The sequence below is a fragment of the Oryctolagus cuniculus genome, chromosome 17, assembly GCF_051225735.1.
Source record: "Oryctolagus cuniculus isolate XC-2025 breed Fujian yellow rabbit chromosome 17, ASM5122573v1, whole genome shotgun sequence".
Classification (NCBI taxonomy): Eukaryota; Metazoa; Chordata; class Mammalia; order Lagomorpha; family Leporidae; genus Oryctolagus; species Oryctolagus cuniculus.
Window position 1 is genome coordinate 68,180,155 of NC_142883.1, and position 12,151 is coordinate 68,192,305.

A 12,151-nucleotide genomic window follows, 5' to 3' on the forward strand; every position below is an offset into this window, starting at 1 on the left:
TTGAATTGATCCCTTAATCATTTTATAGTGCCCCTCTTTGTCTCTCTTAATAGTTTTTGTGTTAAAGTTTATGTTGTCTGATATTAAGATGGCTATGCCCACTCTTTTTTCATTTCTATTGGCATGGTGTATCTTTTCCAGCCTTTCACTTTCAGTCTGTATGCATCTTTGTTGGAAAGATGTGTTTCTTGTAAGCAGCAAATAGATGGGTTTTGTTCCCAACCCAATCAGCCAATCTGTGTCTTTTAACTGGACAGTTCAGGCCATTAACATTCAATGTGACTATTGATAAGTAGCAACTTTGCCCTGCCATTTCCCAAAGCTATTTTCTAATATATGCTTTGAACTTCCTGTGATCTTTTGCTGTGAGGTTTCCTTCCTTTACTTTTTTTCATATTGATGACCGTGTTTCTGTGTTTCTGTGTGTAACACATCTTTAAGCATCTTTTGCAGGGCTGGACGAGTGGCGAAAAATTCTTTCAATTTCTGCTTGCTATGAAAGGTCTTTTTTTCACCTTCATTCACAAATGAGAGCTTTGCAGGATATAATAATCTGGGCTTGGTAGTTTTTCTATCTTAGTACCTGGGATATGTCTCACCATTCCCTCCTAGCCTGTAGGGTTTCTGATGAGAAGTCTGCTGTGAGTCTAATTGGAGATCCTCTGAGAGTAATCTGACATTTCTATCTTGCACATTTTAGAATCTTTTCTTTATCCTTCACTGTGGTGAGTTTAATTACAACGTGTCGTGGTGAGGATCTCTTTTGGTCATGTTTACTAGGGGTTCTATGAGCTTCCTGTACTAGGATGTCTCTGTCCTTCTCCAAACCCAGGAAGTTCTCTGCAAGTACCTCACTAAAAAGGCCTTCTAATCCTTTCTCTCTCTCCATGCCTTCAGGAACTCCTAGAACCCGAATGTTGGCTTTTTTAATAGTATCCTGTAGATTCCCAACAATATTTTTTAGATTTCTAATTTCCTCTTCTTTTCTTTGGTTTGACTGTATACTTTCCTGTGCTCTGTCTTCTAAGTCTGATATTCTCTCTTCTGTTTCACTGACTCTGTTTTTAAGGCTCTCTAATGTGTTTGTCATTTGATCTATTGAATTCTTCATTTCATTTTGATTTCTCTTCACTCTCACACTTTCCTGTTCTACTAGTTTCTGTGTTTCATTTAGATTCCTCCTTAAGATTTCATTTTCTTGAAGGAGATTTTCTATCCTGTCCAGTAAGGATTTCTGTAGCTCAAGCATTTGTTTTTGAAAACTTCTAATTGTTCTTATCATAAGTTTTTTGAAATTGGTATCTTGCATTTCTTCCATCTCATCATCTTCATAATCTTGGCTTGGGGTGTCTTGTTCATTTGGGGGTGTCATAATGTCTTCCTTGTTCTTGTTTCCTCAGTTTCTGTGTTTGCTGTTTGGCATTGTGGAGATATTCTTTGGATTCTTCTTCTCTCACTGTGGTGTTTTTTCTTGTTATACTATGACTCTATTAAGTGGGTTGTCTGATTTTGATGGAGTCTTAGAGGTTTGAGATGGGTGTGGCCTAAGAGCTCTGTTTGGTTCCTCAGGGTTAAGGGTGTGCCAAAGGTGACACTCCCAGGTTAGGCATGGTAAATCTCTCTCTCTCTCTCTCTCTCTCTCTCTCTCTCTTTCTTTCTTTCATTCAAAAGGGAAGTAATTCCACACAGCTGAGCAGAATTGAAGGTATTTAGCAGGTGAATGATATACCCACAGGAGCCAGAGATCGGAAGCTCTTTCCCAAGGACCACACAGGGAATCTGTTCTGCCCTCAGTGTGGAATCAAATTCTCCTGTAATCTCCCACTGGCTTGCCAAGGTTACTGCATTGTAGTGTCTCTGGAGAGTACTCACATGAATTCCATGAGTCTCTCACCCACCATCTCTTTTTTCACAGTCTCAGTTCATTAGCACCACACATTCACTAGGTCCTAATCTCCTGTTATTTCACCTCCCCCCCAGAGTCAGGTTTTTCTGCTTGGCTGAGGGCGGGTGCAGTCCTAAGGTCACACCACTTATGATGTATGTCCAAAGTGGTGCCTGCTCTTTGTCTTGCTCGCCTTTGAGAGGTGAGCAGAGAGAGAAACTTGTGTCCGTATCAGTCTCTTTTTTTTTCCTCTCTCTTCTAGTTAGCCTGGTGAACTTTTCCCCATGAGGTTTCAAGCCTCGTTCCCTCTAGTTGCCTCATTCCCTCTAATCTCCTCTTTCTGCTTGCCTGCCAGTGTCTCAGGCTATTGAGGTTCGTCTCACCTCGCATTCCAGCACTGGTGCATTGACTCTGCTGCTGGTGTCCCAAACCATGGGCACCCACGCTCTCCATGCAGGTCCACTGTGAATCACTAGTTCCGCAAGAGTTTCCTCTGCTGTTTCTTCCCTTACTCTTCCTTGAACCTGCAGTATCTCCACTTTTATTAAACTGTCTCTTCCCAGACTATCAGTGTGCTCCCTTCCTTTTCCACCATCTTGTTGCTCTCTCTGATCTCTGTCCTTAATGTATTGTGCAATGTGAATTAATGCTGTAACTAGTACTGAAATGGTATTTTACACACTTTATGTTCTGTGTGGGTGCAAACTGATGAAATCTTTACTTAATATATACTAAATCAATCTTCTGTATATAAAGATAATTAAAAATGAATTTTGATGTGAATGGAATGGGAGAGGGAGAGGGAGATGGGAGGGGTGCAGGTGGGAGGGAAGTTATGGGGGGGGAAAGCCATTGTAATCCATAAACTGTACTTTGGAAATTTATATTTACTAAATAAAAGTTTTAAAAAAATAAGATGACATTCTCAAGTAATCTTCCTTGTAACACTCAATCTACAATATGGTAACAGGTGCTCTGGGGGAAAAACTTGTTTAAAAAAGAATAGTTTGCAAACTGATGGATTAAACTCTTTTGGAAATATTTCTTAATTGTAGGGCCTTTTGGATTATTTAATATGCTACAATTCACCATAAATTTATTAGAGGCTGCTTAAATATGGGATGTTTCCCAAAATTATTTGACCAGGAAACTTATTTCCATAAGTAGACTAACAACTTGGAAGGGGGAAGGAGGCCTACAAAAAGCAATTTGGGAAGTGTCCTTCATGTGATGGATAGATTTATTTTTCAGTTCTTTAGGCACATTTTTGGAGAAGCCACAAAACTGTAGACTGGGTCATATTTGATTAATAAGGATCATTTACCATTTTATATGAGGCAAGATTCAGAACAGAGTTTTATCTTATTTCTCTTTTTGATTTCAATTTCTATAGTATTCTAACATTTCTTAGAATCCAAATGATCCAACATGGGAAGCGAGATACACAGCAGACTCATAGAATGGCAGATGTCCTAAACTTCACTCTGGCCTCAGAATCAGCCCTTAAGGCATGCGGATCCGGCTGAAGAGCCCATGAGAGTATTTCAGGCATGGAAAGCCAAGACACTCTGGCAAAAAAAAAAAATGACCTAAATGAAAGATCTGCACGAGTGAGATCCCAGTGGAAAGAACAGGTCATCAAAGAAGGAGGTACCTTTCTCTGAAGGGAGGAGAGAACTTCCACTTTTACTATGACCTTGTCTAAACATGATCAGAGTCAGTGAACTCAAAAGGCTTCCATAGCCTTGGCAACTCATGACAAGAGCCTAGGGTGATTCCTGATGCCATAAACAAGAGTGTCAATTTGTTAAGTCAGCAACAGGAGTCACTGTGCACTTACTCCTCACATAGGATCTCTGTCCTTAATGTGCTGTACATTGTGATTTAATGCTATAGCTAGTACTCAAACAGTATTTTTCACTTTGTGTTTCTATGTGGGTGCAAACTGTTGAAATCTTTACTTAATATATGCTAAACTGATTTTCTGTATATAAAGAGAATTGAAATTGAATCATGATGTGAATGGAAGGGGAGAGGGAGCGGAAAAGGGGAGGGTTGTGGGTGGGAGGGAAGTTATGGGGGGAAAGCCATTGTAATCCATAAGCTGTACTTTGGAAATTTATATTCATTAAATAAAAGTTAAAAAAAAGAATCCAATGGTGAATAGGCTAGATATGTGTTCAGTAACAGTGAAATTAGTCTTATTAATGTAAATTAGGAAAATTGCCTGCAGTCTTCAAAATGAAAGGCTGATAATTATATGATTTTCGGTGAAAGTACAGGCAGGGGCTGACACTGTGGCATAGTGGGTAAAGCTACCGCCTGCAATTCCGGTGTCCCATATAGGGATGGCGTCGGTTTGAGTCCCAGTGGCTCCTCTTCTGATCCAGCTCTCTGCTGTGGCCTGGGAAAGCTGTGGAAGATGGCCCAAATCCTTGGGCCCCTGTGCCTGCATGGGAAGACCAGGAGGAAGCTCCTGGCTCCTGGCTTCAGATGGCACAGTTCTGGCAATTGTGGCTAACTGGGGAGTGAACCAGTGAATGGAAGACCTCTCTCTCGCTCTCGCTCTCGCTCTCGCTCTCACTCTCTCTCTCTGCATCTCCTTCTCTCTCTGTGTAACTCTGACTTTAAAATAAATAAATCTATTTTTTTTAAAAAAAGAAAGTACAGGCATTGAACTGAAATGCCTTTCACAAGTTGTGTACCAGATAATAAAGACAGACATTTACTGTCACTGCTTCAGGCATTTGGGCATTTAATTCAGTTTTATGCTCTCTGGATATTTTTCAAAAGATCTTTAAATTAAATAATATGTTTAGTAAATACACTATTACCAAATGCTACTTAATTTCCTAACATACTTATTAAGATTCACATATTACCAGAATTTTCCTTATTTATATAGGAAAAGTGAAAAAAACTCTTAGTGGGGCCAGTGCTGTGGGGTTTAGTAGGTTAATCCTCCATCTGTGGAGCCAGCATTCCATATGGAAGCTGGTTCAATCCTGACTGGTCCACTTATGATCCAGCTCTCTGCTATGGCTTGGAAAAGCAGTGGAAGATGGCTCAAGCACTTGGGCCCCAGTATCTGAGTGGGAAATCCAGAAGAAGCTCCTGGCTCCTGGCTCCTGGCTTCGGATTGGCTCAGCTCCGGATATAGTCACCATTTGAGGAGTGAACCAGCAGATGGAAGACCTTTCTCTCTGTTTCTCCTTTGCACTGTCTGTAACTCAAATAAATAAATAAAATATTTTTGTTAAAAAACCTCTTAGCTTGCTCTTTTTACTTAAATATTTTATCAGAAAGAAACTGGTTTCCAATTTTCTAATTTGGGGATTTAGACTATCTTCGAGAAATAATTTCATAAAACTAATATCACACATTTCAAAAATTAAATACTTTTGATGATCATGCAAGGGGATGACTAAAGCATGCTTTCAAAGTGAGTAATAATAGTTTACCAGGAAGTTGGAATTTGCTTGAAACCACTTCGCCACAACTCTCATATTCCAACATCTGTGAATTTAGAAATAAAAAAGAGAGAGTAAACAAATGTATCTCCCATTCCCTTAGCAAAGCATTTTTTGGTACCTGCAACTGCCAGAATTGAATCCATGTAGAGCAAGCATTCTAACCTAAAAACACAGAGAAAACCACAATTGTAGAACATGAGTTATGCTTTTGGTTCAATGACATTCACTGCCAAGACCAGTGCATTTATTTTGGTATTGGTTCTGCCTTTGAGATGCATCTAGCTTCTGATTCCTTACAGGTCCTGAACTCACCCCCACTATTTCCCCATGAAACAGTATGCCCTTCTCAGGAGAGGGTGGTCTGCTCCTGGTTTTGGCCCTGTGAACACATGAGCCCATTGCCCTCTCTCCCAGTGCTGAGCACTGACACAGCAGAGAAGTGCCTGGCCTATGGGGGGAAGGTCTCTCTGTGGATAGGGCTGCATTTCAGCCAGTGCAATTCACTTTCAGTGGTTCGGCTTCTCATGAAGCTCTGTGCCACAACAGGTCCTTTCCAAAATCCCCCAACCGCTTTTGCTGGCTATGTTGAGAAAGGAAGTTTACAAGAGTTCCTAACGTGGCTGATGTTGGAAACTGAGAGACCTAGACATCAAATTTGCCCCCCTTAAACCCAGCCTCTGGTGGCTGTGAAGGTTCAGGCAATATAGGAACTTCAGAGGGGTGACAGCGGTTTGTTCCCTGTTCTCTCCCAAGCAGAAGGGAGGGAAGTGGTGAAAGGAGAAGGAAAGGAGAGGAGCAGAGGGGGCAGGGAGAGAAGAAGTAGGGGAGAGGAGTAGAGAGAAGGATGAGGGCTGGCAGCTGGGTTCACATGTGCTGTTCACAGTGCGTATGCTCCTGGCCTGTGCTTGCTCCCCTCTGGAAGATACTTCGTTGTTTTCCAAGTCACTCCAGCAATGATGGCAGGGAGTGTAGCAGGGGTCCCACACACCGCACCTCCTACCTCCAAGCCCCTGCATGCAGCCCCGGGGAGCTTGGGAGCTCCTAGCTTCAGCTCATCCAAGGCATGAGAATGGCAGGATGACCGTTAGATCAAGCGTTGTCTGCAAGGTGCAGACTCTCCAAGCACTGCTTTAGGAAAGTGCTGCGGGAAGAAGTCTTCCTGAGTTCTGCACAGGGGCTGGTCAGCTGCTGCCCTGGGGTGCAGGCTCAGCTGCCTTGGCACCTTGGAACCACCTCTGACCAGCTGGTGTCACTTCCAGAGCCAGGGTCATGAAATGCCGCGTAGCCACCAGGCTCTTGGTTGGCCTCAGCCTCAAGAGAGCTCCAGCTTGACAGAGGTGAGGCGGTGGGGCAGGGGTGGCCAAGAGACCCTGGCATGTGCTCTTGGGGAGCCAGAGGTAATCCAGGTACAAGCCACAGAATGCAGCTTCACAGATGGTGAGGCGATGGTGGCACCCCCAGGGTGCCCAGAGAAAGTGTTAGCAAAGTACGACTGGATTCCTTCTGCACTTGGATCCTTTACAGGGAAGAACTGCAGGCACTCTGGTCTCCTCCTTCCTTCCCTGCCTCCCAACATGAATGCATGTGCACCGCCGTCCCGCCACCCCTCACTGGGTGCAGGCAGAGGTGCAAGGGCATGTGGCTGGAAGAAAGGAAAGTGACCCTGGTGCACCACTCTGGTCTGCGCAGACGATGTGGACAGGCATGCGCTCGCACTCTGCACTCACAGAGGGGCTTTTCTCATGTAGAGAGGAAAAGAGGGCTTTAGGAAAGGAGCAGAGCACTTTGTGTTCACTGTGCTTGTTAAAACTTAATGCCTCTCTCATTTTTTTCCTCCACTGCTTCTGCGGAAGGCAGACTGCAGCTTGTGTGACATCTCTAAACAAACTGGGTACTGAAACCACTGTTAACACTGAGAGTTTTCTTTACCACATCCCCCAACCTTTTATCCAATGTTTCTAATGCCTTGTGGGAATTGGTGCTTCCCCCATGTGTGTGACCATTTACATACATTTTTGTCTAGGATTTGATGAAGATATGCAACACCTTTTATCAGTTGCCTTTATTTTAAAAATAAACCAATGGATCCGTAAGGTAAACTATTTTACTAACTCAAATTATTCATCATTATGGGTTGCTCTAAAAATTCAATAATGTGCACACTGTTGCAGTTAGCATGTGGCATCTTATGTAATTGTTGTTACGCCTGTAGTTTGTGCCAGAACTCTTTAAGCAAATGGTACTCTCTAAAAGTGTCTAACATGTCCAAAATGCTATGAGTCACTGGCATTTGCTTTTCTTTTTCTAATCAGAGGTGGTTTGTAGTTAATTCTACTTGAGAATAAATTGATACTTGAACAATCTTAAGTCTCTCTCTCTCTTTTGTTAGTTAAAGCAATTGCCATCCTATGAATCTGCTGTGTGGACTGCTTCTCATGTAGGGCATTCTCTCCTTTTTAATTCTATTATTACTCCCAGGCACTTGATCCTATTTATAAATTCTCTTTAACACTTAATCCTATCCATATGTTCACTTTAACACTTAAAATGATCACTTTAACAATTAATATGGCACTTTTATCACCAGGCTTAATGAGATTTTGGATCCCATGACAAATTTTTAAACTGTATCCTTAGAAGTAAGTCTGTAGGAATGTATGCAGAACTACACAGCTTTACAGTTACAAACTTCATTCTCCCTCTCTTATTCCCATTATTATTTTTTACAGAGATCTATTTTCAATTGACTTTATACACATATGATTAACTCTCTGTTAATTAAAGAGTTCCACAAATAGTATGAAAAAAAGACAAAAAAAGAATATGAAACTCTTCCTCAACAGTCAAGACAAGGGAAGCTCAAGTCACCCATTCACAAAATGTCAATGTCATGTCTACAGATTTAATTTTAGGTGCTCTATTAGCTCTCACAGATCAGGGAGAACATATTCTATTTGTCCCTTTAGGACTGTCTTATTTCACTAAGTAGGATGTTTTTCAGATTCATCCATTTTGTTGCAAATGACTGGATTTCATTATTTTTCCCACTGTTTAGTATTCCATAGTGTACATATCCCATAATTTCTTTTTTTAAAGCTTTATTTATTTATTTATTTGAAAGTCAGAGCTACACAGAGAGAGAAGGAGAGGCAGAGAGAGAGAGAGAGAGAGAGAGAGAGAGAGAGAGGTCTTCCATCTGCTGGTCTATTCCCCAACTGGCTGCAATGGCTGAAGCTGCACTGATCTGAAGCCAGGAGCCAGAAACCTCCTCCAGGTCTCCCACGTGGGTGCAGGGACCCAAGCACCTAGGACATCATTCATGGCTCTCCTAGGCCACAGCAGAGAGCTGGATCAGAAGTGGAGCAGCCAGGACTGGAACCGGCACCCACATGGAATGCTAGCACTAGAGGCAACAGCCTCACTCACTAAACCACAGTGCCAGCCCCTCCCATAAATTCTTGAATCAGTCTTTGTTTGATGGGCATTTAGATTGATTCCAGGTCTTAGTTATTGTGAATTGAGCTGCAATAAACATGGGGGTGCAGATAGCTCTTTTGTTTTTTGATTTCATTTCTCTTGAGTAAATTTCCAGGGGTGGGATGGCTGGTCATATGGTAGGTTTATAGTCAAATTTTTGAGGTATCTCCACATTGTCTTCCATAGTGACTTTACCAGTTTACATTCCCATCAAAGGTGGATTAAGGTACCTTTTTCCTCATATCCCCTACAGCATCTGTTTTTAGTTGATTTCTGTATGTAAGCCATTCTAACCAGGGTGAGGTGAAACCTCATTGTGGTTTTAGTTGCATTTCCTTGATGGCTAGTGATCCTGAACATTTTTTCCTGTGTCTGTTGGCCATTTGGATTTTCTCTTTTGAAAAATGTCTGTTTAAGTCCTTGGCCCATCTCTTAACTGGCTTGTTTGTTTTGCTGTCGTAGAGTTTCTTGATCTCTTTGGTTAAATTTATTCCAAAGTATTTGATTTTTTTTAGCTGTTATGAATGGGATTGATCTTAGAAGTTCTTTCTCAGCCAAGGTATTGTCTGTGTATATAAAAGCTGTTGATTTTTGTGTGCTGATTTTATACCCTGCTACTTTACCAACCTCTTCTATGAGTTCCAATATTCTCTTTTTTTTTTCTTTTTTCTTTTTTTTTTTGACAGGCAGAGTGGATAGTGAGAGAGAGAGAGAGACAGAGAGAAAGGTCTTCCTTTGCCATTGGTTCACCCTCCAATGGCCGCCGCGGCTGGTGCGTTGCGGCCAACATATCGTGCTGATCCGATGGCAGGAGCCAGGTACTTATCCTGTTCTCCCATGGGGTGTAGGGCCCAAGGATTTGGGCTATCCTCCACTGCACTCCCTGGCCACAGCAGAGAGCTGGCCTGGAAGAGGGGCAACCGGGACAGAATCCGGCACCCCGACTGGGACTAGAACCCCGTGTGCTGGTGCCGCAAGGCGGAGGATTAGCCTAGTGAGCCGTGGCACCGGCCCAATATTCTCTTAGTGGAGTCTTTTGGATCCCCTATATAAAGAATCATGCCATCTGCTAACAAGGATAGTTTGACTTCCTCCTTCCCAATTTGTAACCCTTTGATTTCTTGCTTAATGCCTCTAGCTGAAACTTCCAGGACTATATTGAACAGCAATGGTGAGAGTGGGCATCCCTGTCTGGTACCAGAACTCAGAGGGAATGCTTCCCACTTTAGAAAACACTTTTCAAAAGTGAACACACCCTGGGTTGCAGAAACTAATCACTTAACCTGGTAGAGAACGCATCCCAGGGTGGTATATTGGGGAATTTCTTTCCTTTACTGTACTTGTTGCTGTCTGAAAAGCTGACAATGTGAGGCTTTCTTATAAATATGGAGAAAACTGTCATTGAGTGCAGATAAAGAGATGAAAAATCCAACAAGTGCTATTAACCTGGGAAGACTGATATGAGACAATCATAGGTTCCAATCATGTTCTAAGATTGTGGTCCTCCTAGTAGACAGGCATATGTCCCTCTCTACCTGCAAGTAATGATCCAATAAAACCTCACCATCTTCAGGGCTGGAAAACTAGTACAGAAATAGGAAACAGCTTTTTAAAAAATAGAGAAAAGCAACAGGGGCAAACGGATACTGGAAAGGACTCACCATTTTAGTACAACAAGACAGTGGATGAATATTTTTACTACAGATTTCACCAGTATTTAAAATCTTACAATTTTCACCTGAGAAGACTGCTTAATAGTGGGAGAGGGACATAGAGAGACATGTAGTCATTATGCCACTCACTAAATGCTAGCAACAGTTTGGGCTGGACTAGGCTAAAGCCAGAAGTCTCAATTCCATCTGGTTTCTCCAGTATGTGACAGGGGCCTAGGCTTGAACCATCATTTGTTGCCTTACATGGTGCATTTGCAGAAAGCTCTCTTGGGAGAAGAGTAGTTAGAACTCAAAACTGCAAGTGTTATGGAATGCAGGCATCCCAAGCATTGGATTAGTACACGTTACCTTACAACCCAGTCTGTCACACTTCAGAGAACATTCAAGGTAGTAAAAAAAAACATTGAACATTGGGAAGTCTATTTATTTAGTTTTATTACCTTAATGTATGGAAGATAAAATCAGAAATGAATATCTTTTACTGATACGTTAAAATTTCATGTCACTGGATTAACAGATATCTTCATTGCCTTTACATGAACATTTCAGAAGAAATATTTAGATGTGATTCATGGATATGGCTTTTTTTTCTCATTTCAGTTGCCCTGAAAAGAAATGACTTTATTGAGACCAAAAAGAAGATTCAAGACATAAATTTGAAGCAAGATGCAATGACAAACAATAACACATCAACTCACAAGAGAGTTGAATTAAGAAAAGCACTTAATTTAAGCTCAAACTGTATTCCAAACTGAATATCAAAGAAAGAAATTGTTCAGAAATGAAACCTAATGCATGCAAACTATTCCACAATGTGCTTCTCACTAGTGAACCTGATGAAATTCACTTTACATAAATTCTTACCTCTCATGTCAACAGTCACACAACAGAGAAACCTTATGAATTAAGTATGACAAACCTTTCATTTACAAATCAGACTGTACAGCAAATCAAAAAAAAAAAAACACAGAGAAAAACTCTATTGTGTAAACCTCATGGGAAATTTTTCAGTGTAGTTCCTTCCATACCATCCATCACAGAATTCACATGGGAGCAAACCCTCATGTGTGCAATGAGTCACTTAGCAGAAGCCAGACTTCATTAGAAATGAACAATTCACATGAGAAAAAAACAACATGAATGTAATGAGTGTGGAAACAACCTTTTCCATATGTCAATTCTCAAATCAGAAAATTCACACAAGGGAGAAACCTTCTGGATGTAATGAGTATAGAAAAGTGTTTAGGCAGGGCCGGTGCACTAGGTTAATCCTCTGCCTGCAGCACCAGCATCCCATATAGGCACTGGTTCTAGTCCTGGTTGCTCCTCTTCCAGTCTAGCTCTCTGCTGTGGCCTGGGAAAACAGTGGAGGATGACTCAAGTGCTTGGGCCCCTGCACCCGCATGGGAGACCAGGAGCAAGCACCTGGCTCCTGGCTTCAGATCGCCATAGCTCTGGCCATTTGGGGGGGTGAACCAATGGAAGGAAAAATCTTTCTCTCTGTCTCTCTCTCTCTCTCACTGTCTGTAACTTTACCTGTCAAAAAATAAATAAAAATCTTTTTTAAAAAAAAGCCTTTTGGCATAGGTCAATCCTCATTACCATCAGAGAATTCAGTGAGGGTAAACATTATGAATGCAATG